We start from the raw sequence: 14163 nt of genomic DNA on the forward strand, positions 1-14163 counted from the left end.
TATGTTATATATATATACTGTTATATATATAATGTTATATATAATGTTATATATATATATAATGTTTGTGATGAAATATATAGATTAGAATCTTGGCAGAGCCTTCCTTGTATATGAAATATTTTCTACATGTCACTGAATATTACCTGCACACCACCCTCTGCTTTCTCAACCCAAATCTAAAAACAGTACTAATATTTAGCCATGCTTCCCCATGTCATTTTAACAGGATGCTGGTCTGTGAACCTGTTCCCATTGCATCCAGGTAGTCTCTCCAAAGTCTGCTTATAGACACAATTAGAAGTCTGCTTCCAGTCCTCACCCTTCAACTCTTACCTGAGTGATTATAGGCCAGTCACTTAACTTCTATGGATCCCGTGTGCCTCATCTGAATAAAAGCATGGAATGGTTGGATCAGATCTGATTTTCTTTAAAGTCCATGTTACTTTTTAAATTCTTCATAAAACTCTTTTATCTCTAAATCCTGCCCACAATACTCTAAAATTTTGTGGCTGTGTGTCTCTGAGTAGTACTTCTCTGTCTAGATTTCTGAGGGGTTCTGCTGTCGTATGTGTCCCATAAGTGGCCATTGTGACTGAGTGATTCTCAGTGAGCAATTGGTACTGTCCCTACAGCACTTAGAAGGTTGGTGTTAGGTACCAGGGATGTTTGTAAACACTTCAAATAAGAATCAGATTCTTAAATCCAGCCTTGGATTTGCTGAATCAGTATTTCTGGGCCCTAGAAATTGGTAATTTTGCAGGCTGCCGGATGATTCTTATGCACATCTATGTTTGAGAACCACTGACCAACTCAGGGTACATATCCCTCAGAAATTCTTGTGGGTTGAGCTCATCCTCTGCATAAGAAAGGAAGCCTACCAGATATGTTGTTAGGAATTGACCATGGTCATTTTACTTTGTGTCTGCTTGTTCAGAGCCACACAAAGTGGATCACTCACAAATCTCCATTCACTCCTCAGACGATACATCTGTGCTATCTTCAGCAGAGGCACTCAAACCACAGTGTCTACTCTTAGAAATTAGCCTTGGAAAACACTTTCCAAAATAGTCAGAGATGAACTTCCCCATCAGGGATTTCCTTAGTCACTTCTGCTTTAGAAAATAGATGATCATTTTCCCTCTGGCTCCTGACAGTACATTACAGACCCCACAACTAAAGTGAGACCATTCTTCCAAAACCGCAGCCTAAGCACTCTCAAGGCACCACAGCAGTGAGTCATCAGCATGCTGTACATGAAGCAAGCACCTCAGAGGTCCATGAAGGGGGTGAAGAAGAGGCCCTTCCCTGAAGACAGCTGGTAGTGCAGGTGGGAAAACACGGGGCCACTCTACAGTAACCACCTCAAAAGCTGTGAATTCTAAAACCCATATTGTTCATCCAAGCCCTCATTTTCCCCATGATTTGTCTCCTCATTTTATGATCAATGTATTCAAATATTATGAAGAGATGCTGTATGCTGATGAATTGCTTTCCGGTGCCACGCATGCTAAGCGCTACACTTTTGAGCCTGTTCTGCAGAGAAATGTTGTATTTTCAGAGCTATCAAAAGGACATGTCCATTCACACTTGATACCGTTTAAAAATTAGCTTAGTCAAATTTTGTGAGCGTCTCCAAGGGGTAAGAGAGAGGAAAATGTTTATTATTAGTTTCTTCTTAATTCAGTCTTGTCCCTAAGGTTAATAAATCTGGATAAGGAACAATGAAAGGAAACTGAACTCAGAACACGGTTCTTTAATTATTTTTTTAATCATGCTGGTTAATCTTTATCAACACTGGCAAATTCTTATACGCTGTTCTTCCAGGCAAATTGTTCTCTACTCAAATGCTATTTCTTTGCTAGCATGTAGTTAAGTCACCAAACCAAAAAAAGGAAATTTTGTTAAGGACATTTGCATAATAAAACTTGGATTCTTTATTGTTGATTGGCGTACAGAATTGAAATAATTTGTGGGATTGCCTAATCTTAATGATTAATTTTTAGAAAAATATTTAGTTTTGTTTATTTCAAGTAGATGTAATAGCTCTATTTAACATAGAGGCATACCTTAACAAATAGATGCTAGTTTTTAATCATGTCTCCCTTTCTTCTAAAAGTTGTGTGTCTTCTTACAAGGGTTTTAAATGGTATTCTCTGATCCTGTTTATACTATCAGTTTTCTCATCAAATACTTCATCCATTGTTGATATAAATTTAATCCCATGTATAATTATCATAAATTACAAATAATTGGAGGAAATTTTTGAGAGAAATTTTAAAGATTTCTAAGAGACTCATCATCTCTCTATAAAGATAAATATCACAACAGATTATTAGGTAAAATGTATCAAAAAATTTAATCTCAAATGCTCAAAGATGGCAAAATAAAACAAAAACCACACCTTATAAATCTACTAAATCGACCGTGTTTCTTCACAAATGAGATAAGGAAAGCTCAGAGAGGTGAAGCTAAGTATGCCAAGTATAATAAGCAGGTTCCAAGCGACAAAGTCCTGCCTGAAACTAGGTGGATGTACAGCCTGGCATAAAAAGATATATTGGCCAACTCTGCTTCTCTCTGGGCATTCTGAGGCCAACCTCCCTCTGGGTTGTCTTTATGCAGCAAAGAGAGAGACCAGCAGCTACCAGTTCAGATTATCCTTTCAATTCATAATCCCAGCAAAAAGCAAGTACCTCTTCTCTAATAGTTTTTCAAAATTCCACAAAAGCCCCTAATTGGACTGGTTTGGTCATGTATTCATCTTTGAGTCAATTGCTGGTTAAGGAAGTAAGATACTAACTCATATACCATAGGTTTAAAGCCAAGCCAGGGTGGATGTGGGGATAGGGGACAATTTCTTTAAAAAGGGGGGGGATTGCCGAAACCGGTTTGGCTCAGTGGATAGAGCGTCAGCCTTCGGACTGAAAGGTCCCAGGTTTGATTTCGGTCAAGGGCATGTACCTGGGTTGCGGGTTCGATTCCGGTCAATGTGCAGGCGGCAGCTGATCGATGTTTCTCTCTCATCGATGTTTCTAACTCTCTATCTCTCTCCCTTCCTCTCTGTAAAAAATCAATAAAATATATTTTAAAAATGGGGTGGGGGGTTGGGGGTGATGTCCAGGCAAAAAGTAACAAACACCCATAACCCATTGTCACACTGTGAGCAAATGACAGAATCCTGACTTCTGGTGTGTATGCCCATAAAGTTTTTATTTTGCTTTACTTTGATTTTAGAGCCCATTTGTTTACTGTTTTGTCTGGCCTAATTTATGGATTGAATAGGGGCAAATCTTAATATAATCTTGTGCCTTGCAATATTTCTTATTTTTATTTCAAAAGAGTCAACCTGCCCCTCTCTCTCTCTCTCCCAGACTTGCAGAAATATATGCTCCTTTGTAAATGGAATGCCTCCTGGGAGAAATGTTCAAGAGAAGATTCTTAGTGTCTGTTTTTTCCAATTTCCAACATATGGTTCAACATGTGGCCAAAGAAATGCTGAGGGTGTCTGGTTCCCAACTCTGGCCTGCTGCCTAAAGTGGGAGAGAACACTGGTGTATGTCCCAAGTGACCTCAAACCTTTAGAACCTTTTAACGCTTCTTCCAAGAGCCTTTTACAAAAGAGTCCATATTTTCCCTAAATGGGGCCTGTTTGAAAAGGGCCACCTTCAAGATCTGGCCGGTTTTCCCTGAGGCTGGCACATGGTCTATTCACTAAGAGTAAAAGGGAATAAGTGCACTCCATCAGCCATCTCCCCTTTTCTATCCAACGTAAGTGGTGTTATAATATTGATATGATCAAGACTAATGAGCCATTAATTCTAATTCAAAAAAAATGAGGTAACTGAACATGATCTTTCACAGTGCATTGATCTGATACACCAGATGAAGGAAGGTTACATTTCCTCTTGGAAATATGCCTGCTCTTCACAAGCAATTTTAAAATGTTCGCCATATGAATGTGCTCTTCTGCATGCCAAAAATACATCTAATAGAAGAAGACAAATATAATGTCTGAGGAGAAAAGATGTCCACCTTTTAGCATTTCTTTATCCTTCTCCTCCTTCCTCCGAGGGTCAGGCCTGGTGGCAGGTCACTTTGTGAGTCTCCAAATTGTGCTCGGAGGAAACACTGATTTTATCATGAATGCAAGTACATGAGAAGGTCAGGAAATGTGTACCTCTATCTCTTTTCCCATACATACCATAGTGAACATGAAGAGAATTGTTTTAATTAGTGACCAAAATGACCATTTGGGGGCTAAATTCACATGCGTGTGATTTAGGGTTGAGCTGACAATAAATACATCTTATTCTACAATGTTTAAGAGGTAATTTAGTATGCCAACTTAAGGTTGCAAAAAAGATTTGGGGTGTACTTTCTTCCTTTGAAGGAACTAATTGTTACTCAAAACAATACAATTTTCATAGGAAAAAATATTGTGGGTAAATTTAGAGATCTTGATTCTAGTAACTAAGACAAGTAGAATGAAGAATGGTAATCACATAAAAATTCTTTTAAATGGAAGTCACTTTCTGACCTCAAAGGAACTTTGATCAAACTACCTGTGCACGTACTTGAATAGCAACTGGAATATGTGCTCTGTTATGAGCTGAACTGTGTTTTCTAAGAATTCATATGTTGAAATCCTAACCTCCAGTACCTCAGAATATAACTGTATTTGGAGATAGTGTCTTGAAAGAGGTAACTGAGTTAAAAATGAGATCTTTAGGGTGGGACTTAAACCAATATGACTGGTATTTTTATAAGAAGAGGAGATGAAGACACAGACATGAACAGAAGGAAGGCCATGTGAAGACAGGGAAAAGGTGGCCACCTTCAAGTCAAGGAGAGAGACCTCTGAAGAAACCAACTCTACAGATACCTTGATCTTGGACTTCTATGGTCCAGAACTGTGAGAAAAAAATTTCTGTTGTTAAACCACCCAGTCTGTGGTACTTCGTATGGCAGCTCTAGGAAACTAATACATACACCAACAGAACATGAATATGGCTCTAAATCTCTTAGTGTTTATCTTTAGAATATGAGTATAACATTTTAAAAGAACCCAAAATTAATTATGTCAAGAATACAGTGATTGCAATTATTCCTAAGAGTGGAAGAATTTAGTCTTTAAATGTTGTCTCTACTATTAAGAGCAAAAAGTTATTTAAAATATCCAACAGAAATGAATCACCCATGGTTGTTTGAAAGGAAGTTTTAAAGAACTGGAGTGTGTCAGTTATTTGGTTTTCTAGTAGAAATTAATATTGGGGAAATATAATTAAAAACAACATTTTCTCTCTACCCAGAATTCTCTCCACAAAGGTATTAGAGAAAGAAAATATTTTTATTCTTGAATTAGCATTAAACCAGAATGTGATGGGCATCATAGGAAATGTGCTAAGAATTTGAGAAGAGAGCGAGAAACCTAACCCTTTTACTTAGCACATAGATACAACCCATTACATACATGTTCTCAAGAAAAATAATAACTAGTCCTCAAATCAGAGGACTTGATCCCACCATTTGTCACACATAAACTATCCTAACTTTACCTGGTAACTGGGTTAACTAATTGGCTTTATCCAAAGGAAAAACAAACTTCTCATATCTTTATGGTGGTAATTCTTCAAATTTGAGCAATGCATCCACTGGGCATTAGACTCCTACCCACCCAGAGGAACTATGAGATTTGAGGCGCTATCTCTCATGATATTGGCATTTCAAAGAGAGGGTTCTCGGGTCCTTGAGAAAGACAGTCTCAGGTCAAAAAACTGACAAAATGCTAGTCTAATCTTAAAAAGAATGCATATACATTCCAAAGAGAGGGAAAAAATATGTGCAATTACAAGTTTTCTAAAGAAAATGCTCAAAGAAAATGGAGGGGAAGGACATATTTTTCCTTATTTTTCAGCAGGAAGAATTAAGGCTTTCATTTTTAATTTGTATTTGTCCTTACGTTATCATTCGAGAGTTAAAACAGAAAGAAATAATTCATGTTTTCACTGGCTCTCAGTCAGCAAAATTTTTAGTGCATGGACATATTCAAACCCTTAATTTAAAAATCCCCCAGGGATGTGGCTATCATCTTCCAAGCCTTAACAAAGCTTGAGTTTAGGAACTCCATAATTGAAAGGACCAAGAAACCAACTTCAGAGCAAGAGTAGACATGTTATGGCAAACTCATCTTTACTCCTACATCCTGTTAATTCAAAATGGTATGTGAACAACATAATAGAAGAGACACTCTGGCTCCATTAAACATTGTATATGCATCTTATTCTGTTCAGGGAATTTCTCAAAATTCATAGATGGGTCCCAGTCATTTAAAACCATTGTTTTATCCTGGTGTTAACTATTTGCTCAGTTTTAAGAATTAGTGAATACTACCATCTGAGAGTAGAGCCAGAAAATGGGGTTTTAAAAAATGCATGAAATCAAACCAAATCAGCCTGGAGGAACAGGGGGGCTCACAATATAGAAAATGTGGGAGTCTGCCTCCACACACTTTGGAAAGCAAGCTCCACGAAGACCTGCTCTTCATCTGTCCTGCATCTCTTCCTCAGGACCTTGGATCTTGGAGCTCTCGCCCAGTCCCTTAGCTTTAAATGCCACCCCGGTTGTAATTCCCAAATGTATATCTCTAGGACAGACCTCTCCCAAAACTACAGACTTCTATTTCTAATGGTTTGCTTGACATCTCCACTGGCACACTTCATCCTTCACATGCCCAACACTGAACTGAACTTCCCCCTAAAACTAGTCCACTTGCAGCCTTCCCCATCTCAGTTAGTGGCAACCCCCAGACTCTCAATTGTGCACACCAGAAATCTCTGAATCCTTTTTGACTTCTTCTTTCTCTCACATCAGATCTCATTTGAACATATCCAGATCTGACCACTTCTTATCACAGTTACATCATCCAAGCCCTCCTCCCCCTCTCTCTCTCCACTTCTGTCCCTTCCACTCTCCCTAAAAAGTCAATGAAAAATGATATCCTCAGGTGAGGATTTAAATAAATAAATAAATATCCCAGCCAGTGTGGCTCAGTGGTTGAGCATCAATTTATGAACCAAGAGGTCAGCAGTTCAATTCACAGTCAGGGCACATGCCCAGGTTACGGGCTCAAACCCCAGTAGTGGTGTGCAGGAGGCAAGCTGATTGATGTTTCTGTCTCATTGGTGTTGCTATCTCTCTATCCCTCTCCCTTCCTCTCTCTCTAAAATCAATAAAAACATATTTTTTTAAAAAATAATAAATAAATAAAAAGACATCTCTATGTTTAACCACAGTATCCACCTTAGTCACCTACTCATCCTTTATCAAATCATCCTATATTATTTTCTTTCTAGTACATTTTTACTTAGTGGTTTACTTAATTATTGTCATCTCCTCCTCCACATCCTCCTCAACTACAATTGAAACCCTATGAAATCAGAGATCTTGCCTGTCATTTTCACCACTGTCCCTAGAACATCACAGGTCCTCAGTAAATACTTGTTAAACTGTTCTGTGACTAACCTGAAACACTTGTCCATAATGCATAGCTAGTGATTCCATAAAGAAAACCTGGTTGCCTAACTATAAGTGCAAAGTGTTATAGTTTCTTTAAAATTTTTACTTAATTTCTGTGTTCCTTTCTCCTGATTATCAAGCTTGGGGAAATTCTCAAGTCCATCAATCCTCAATAAACATTTCACAATTCCCCCTCGGATCTCACTTGCAAAGGGGACGTGACCACAGGCACATGAGTACCATTCTCACGGCACAGCTCGCCAGAGTCTGTGCCTCTCCCACCAGGAGACCAGAAGCAAGTCACTTATCTACTTTCTTCAGCTTTCCCACTGGAGATATTAATTTAAAGCGCCTGTCCCTGTTTTGTGTGGGTTTGGGTAAATTACAATCTGAATAGTTTTAAGATTTCAACTATTAAAACATGTGATGGAAATTATCATTGCTGTTATCATGTTCTTGTTACCACTAGATTATAATCCCCTTGAAGGCAGAAACAGTTCATCATTCAGACACCGTGTGTTCATGGTCCCAGTATACTGATATATTTGACTGAATTCTGGAAGTAGCCTGATGTTCGCTGACAACACACTGCCCTTATGGTAGCTGATGTATTTGTGCTACAAAATCTTTACCAAGCTCTGTGAAGGGCAATGGAGCATTCTCTCTTCCTGAGACAGAGTCTAGTAAATGAAACTTAAATAGGAATGATAGTAAAGTAGAAATCAACCCTAAGTCAAAAAAAGAAAAGGTATTTCCACAAGTTCTAATTAATATATTTGGGGAGCTAGAGAGGTAGAATTAAGGAGGGTATCTCAATTATACTGATTTTGGTGGCCAGAATTAGGGAGATTTATCATGGCAGCAGACAAATCCTTATGAGCATTTGAAAGAATTAAGTCATGCCACTTGGTGAAAGGAAACCTACAGCATGCAATATACTAACAGTGGAAAAACACGGGCTTTGGAATCAAACCTGGGTATAAACTATAGTTCTACAACTTATTAGCTGTGTGCTTTTGGCCAGATTATTTAATATTTCTGATTCTCGAGTTTCTCATTAGTCACATGGGGATAATGACACCAGCCTGACACGGTGACTGAACAGAATGAGGGTATAAGGGACACTAGGAGCCTTCACAGATGATAACAAGTAGGTGTGTCAGGCTGGATTTGGCCATCCTGGGCTGCAGGGCAGTTAGATCAAGGAGTTGGGGGCTGGTTTTGCACCCCTGCTAGAAAGTTTATTTTGATGGGACTGGAAGCTAATATAGGATCTTAGGAGAATCACAACATCAAAGTAATACTTTGAGAAGATAACACCCTGCCCTAGGAAGGACTAAGGTGGATCCAGGCAGAGGGAAAGGGATGATGTGGTGGTGAAGACCTGGGTACATAAATGATGATGGTGATAATAGCCCATGACTAATAGCATATGGCTATTTATATTACAGTGTCTTAGAGCAGCCAACTTGAGTCAATCCCAGGAAGACTTGGCACAAACTTTTATTTATGTGCCCCAGTTTGGGCACTTATGAGGCACTGTTTGTCTTCAGCTTTTAGTGACTTTGCTCTCACAACAGGAAAACATCATATTTAACAGCCAAAATAAAATCACTGACCAACATAAAGTCTTACTTTAATAAAAGTCAGGATTTTTTATCAGCTAACTCATTTCAGTGAGCTCCTGAGTGAGGCTGACAAGGTAGAAGCCCATCAGTCTCCCTAGGCCCTTGTATTCATGCCATTTCAAGCCAATACTTTTCACAGAAGATAAATGTCTTCCTTAAAGGCAGTAAGATCTACTTCTGAAATACTGGCAAAGCCTCATTATGCCTCAGCCCTATTCTATATAAAATAACATCCATTCATACAGTCCTTCATGGGTTTAGACCTTTACATATATATCCTACTTTCCCAGAGTTTGGCAAAACCTTCATAGGTCTGGCGTTCTGCACGCATCCCACTTTTCCAGAGATTAGGAATTTCAGAAAATCCAAAAAATTACTACCTTTTATCAACTACTAACTTATTATAAGCCAAACAGCTATATTGAGAGCTTTCATTAAAGTGTCTCTCACACACACACACACACACCACACATACACACACACACACACACACACACACCACACACACACACACACACACACACCACATACCATACACACACACAAGCTACAAAGCATAATCTCTACATCATAGATAAGGAAGCTCATCTTAGAACAGTGGTTTTCATTTTGGCTGCACAAAACAATCACTTGAGCAGCTTCTTAATGATAAAGCTCCATGCCCAGGCTGCAGCTCAGACCACTGGCTCAGAATCCCTTTGGGAATGACCTCGCCATCAGTAGTTTCTAAAACTCTGCAGTTGACTCAAATGTGCATTCAAAGCTGAGTGCCACTTTTGTAATGTCTCACCCAGGGCCATTCAGGTTGAAAGTGCCAGAGGACAGTCATTCTAGGCCAGTGGTCGGCAAACTCATTAGTCAACAGAGCCAAATATCAACAGTACAACGATTGAAATTTCTTTTGAGAGCCAAATTTTTTAAACTTAAACTATATAGGTAGGTACATTGTTATTAACTTAATTAGGGTACTCCTAAGGCTTAGGAAGAGCCACACTCAAGGGGCCAAAGAGCCGCATGTGGCTCGCGAGCCGCAGTTTGCCGACCATGGTTCTAGTGTCCCTGGTTCTTGAACCCTGGCAATACAATTGGAATTATCTGGGGAGATTAAAACTACCAGCAAAGAGCCCCACGCCTAAAGATAATCAATCTATTGGTGTTGGTTGGGCTTAGCCATGGCTATTTTTTAATATGTATCTAGGTTTGAGAACCATTGTTTTATTTTGTTTTTTCAGTTTAATAAAAAAATAAACTGTAATAGTTCTTTTCCTACATACCTTAAAGGCTTTCTCAAACCAATCTATATTTCTTCATGCTTTCTCATTGGTCTTTTCTTGCCCTAAGGGAATGTATTTAGCATTCTTGACCTCCATCTGCTAATTAATATGATCAATGCCTTTAATAATGAGTATATATTGGATATACCCAATATAATATATACACCCAAACATCAGAAAGTACCTCAAAATGTGGCAGCTTACAAATATTCCACTGAGTTCTTTTTTACAATATATGTTTCTCAGAAAAGGAAATATCTAAATAATTTCTAGAAATGAGCAGGGAAATGACCAGCATCAATGAGAACTCCAAAAGCAGAAAAGTAAAGACAAATGACACAAATCTAGAGGGATATATATATATATATATATATATATATATATATATCCAGGCACTGGAGGTCATAAAGACACTTTTATAAATGGAAAACATAACTAGAAGAAATTCTAAGAGTGGGACAAGATACTCAAGTGGAAAATATGAATGAGCTAATAAAGTGCTAAATAACTGAAAATACTGATTTTTTTCAAATGATTCTTTTCTTGTTATATTTTAGCCTTATTTATGCTTTTGTTTTATTCTTGGAGTTTTTTAATGGCCTTATTGAAGTGTTACTGACATATAATAAAGTGCACATAGTTATAATTTATAACTTGATATTTTACACACACACACACACACACACACACACACTCATAAAACTATAACTACAAGTGTTTGTCCCCTTTTATAATCTTCCCCTTCCCCTAGGAAACCACTAATCTGATTGCTGTCACTGTAGATTAGTTTTATAAGTTCTAAAGTTTTAAACACAGGGTGGAGCAATATTAGGTTTACAGTTATCTGTATGGAAAATAATACAATAATAAATAATAATACAAGAATAAACTCTGTTCTGCATACAACTGTAAACCTACTTTTGCCCAACCCTATAAATGGAGTAATAAGCATGTTGTGCTATATGGAATCACTCAGTACGTACTCTTTTCTTGGGGGGGGGCGTATTTCACTCAACATAATTATTTTGAGATTCATCAATTTTGTTGCACATATCAATAATTTATTTCTATTCTTTGCTGAGTAGTAGTCTATTGTATAGATATATTGTATTTGTTTATCCATTCATCCATGTTGATGGACATTTGGACTGTTTCCAGGTTTGTTATTCCAGATAAAGTTCCTATAAACATTTGTATACAAGTTTTTTTATAGACATATGCTCTCTTTTCTCTTGGGTAAACATGTGGGAGGTGAGTATTTAGATTATAAGGAAAACATGTGTTTAACTTTTTAAGAAATTGCCAAACTCTTCCAAAATGATAATACCATTTTATGATCTCACCAGCAGTATATGAAAATTACCATTCCTCCAGTCCTGCCACTACAGTTGTCTGATGTTGGACAAGGATCTTTACCTCACTGAGTTTTGATCTGATCATCTCTAAGTGAGCATAACAACACCACCTTACAGAATCAGGGAATATTCATAAAACACTTAGCACAGGCCCTGCCACCTCATAGAAGGATATATTTCAGAATTTGGAATCAGAGTTAATAGTTAGTCTTTGCATCCTGAAGTTTACTTTCTACTTCACAGAGCTGGCATGAAGATGATATTGGATAAGGTGAAAAGCACTTGGTACACGGTCTATAATAAATACTCGTTGATTAATCCCTGACTAGTAACAAGCACTTAGACAACCCATAAAACCTCTGTGGGATTCCTGGAGAAAATTAAAACACTTGGGGGTGAGAGGATGTGACAGTTGATATTTCAGTTCCTCTCCAACCAAATCTTCATTTCTCCCAAGTCAACAAAGCATTCTCCCCAGAACCAAAACACAGTTGCTGAAAAACTGTCAAAATGAACACCCCAGTGTTCATCAGACCTAATTAATTTTTGCATTATTATTTTTTAAATATTTTATGTATTGTCAATACAAATTGATACAATAAAAACCAAGCCAGCATACAGCATTTTGCATTATTATTTTATCAGGTCTCACATTTCGGCATTAAATAATGATATAAATCAACCAGAAAACAGCATGAAAACACCAATAAAGAAAAATATTATCTTAACTTTTTCATATTATTCACTTATAATGTCTTGTGTTAGAAGTGGTTAGGAGGAAAAGAAAAATACCTCTTAAGATGATCCCTACCATAAATATTTAAATTTTGATGCTGTTCATTCTAGACAAAAAAAAAAAAATCTAGGAAAATAATGCAATACTTTCTTCAGCAGTGATATAGAGATAAACAATAATAGCAGTAATGTACCACATAATACATAGAGAAATAAAATTGATAAAGAATCAGAAAATAAAAGTCCCTCAAGAAACCTTTCACAGAGTACATATATGCAGGGATTCTGGAGCAGTTAGAAATCTTCTTTTATTTAATCCCATGTTGACTATACTCAGAACTGTCCTGAATGCAAAAGAAAAAATAGGGCTATTTTTCTCTTACAATAGCAGTCACAGAATAAAATAATCCTAATATACTAAATGTTAGAAATGCCAATTTCAAAATATAATTTTAAGATTTTAAGATAGTCTGCTATTAATTTTTGCAAAAAAAAGCTTCTGACACAACAAAACATAGGTACACAAAGCTAAATTTATTCAGAGACTTTAAAGAAAAAAAATACTTGATTACTTTCCACTAATTTACAAAAGAATTGAAAAGATGTATGTTAAAAATGCAGACTGGCATACACACTATCATTTTTACTTATTATTTCCATGTTGATGTTTCGTGTTGGTGTCAGAATTATTGGGGGAATGGGATGGTCAGAGTCTATGTGATTTGAACAAGCTCTCTATGTGGATTCCAATGAGCACTGAACTTCTTTGCTCAATTTCTACTTTTCAAAGGGAAAAAAAACCCCACATATTCCAAGGTCCTAATGTCCACCTACATAATTCTTGGGTCTTTCTAATTAACTGCTAATTAATTGCTTTAGTCAACTTAATTATTTACACCTTGACTTTGAAAGGTTACATATTAAAGAATGGCAGTCTACCCCCCTCCCCCCAAGAAAAAAGCAGTGTATATGAAGTAGAGGGAAGTGGGGGTGGGGTGACTGAATCAGGATGAGCTGAAATCCTGGGCAAGCACAGCTTCAGAATAGAAAACAAAAAACAGTGATTCCCAGCACCTGGGTATCTTGAAGCAGAAAGATAATACCAAAGTAAGAGGAGGGTGAAGGGGAACGTGAGGCAGACCAGTTAGATGGTACAGCCCATACTCAGGTATTAAAACTATGACTGAAAGAATTCTCTACCTCCCTCCTTCTCTTCCTTCCTCTAACCTATTCTCCCACCCTATACCCTCCTCCCCAATGGAAAAAAACCCACAGCATTTTCTAATAGGACAAAAGTCTATCCAGGTACTTAAAAAAAATATCTACTTAGTAAAATGACTAGTATCAGGTCAGTCTTTAAACAGATGGAGAGAAAGAAAGGGGAACTAGCAAAGAACACTATGCCCCTAAAAGCAGGAAAACACAGATGATACAGCCTATTTTCAGCATACATCTTTGAGAATCTACCATATCCAAACACTGAACTTGACTTTTCTTTTTAACATGAATAAAACTTATGGAACATGCTGGCATGTGTCAGGCATTGTCCTAGAAGATCTTGAATCACCTCATCAGAGCTTCATAACCCTATAAGGATGACTCTACCATTATTCCCAGGAATAATGGAAACTAAGGCTCAGAAAATATAAGCCA

The sequence above is a fragment of the Myotis lucifugus genome, unplaced genomic scaffold, assembly GCF_000147115.1.
Source record: "Myotis lucifugus unplaced genomic scaffold, Myoluc2.0 scaffold_24, whole genome shotgun sequence".
NCBI lineage: Eukaryota > Metazoa > Chordata > Mammalia > Chiroptera > Vespertilionidae > Myotis > Myotis lucifugus.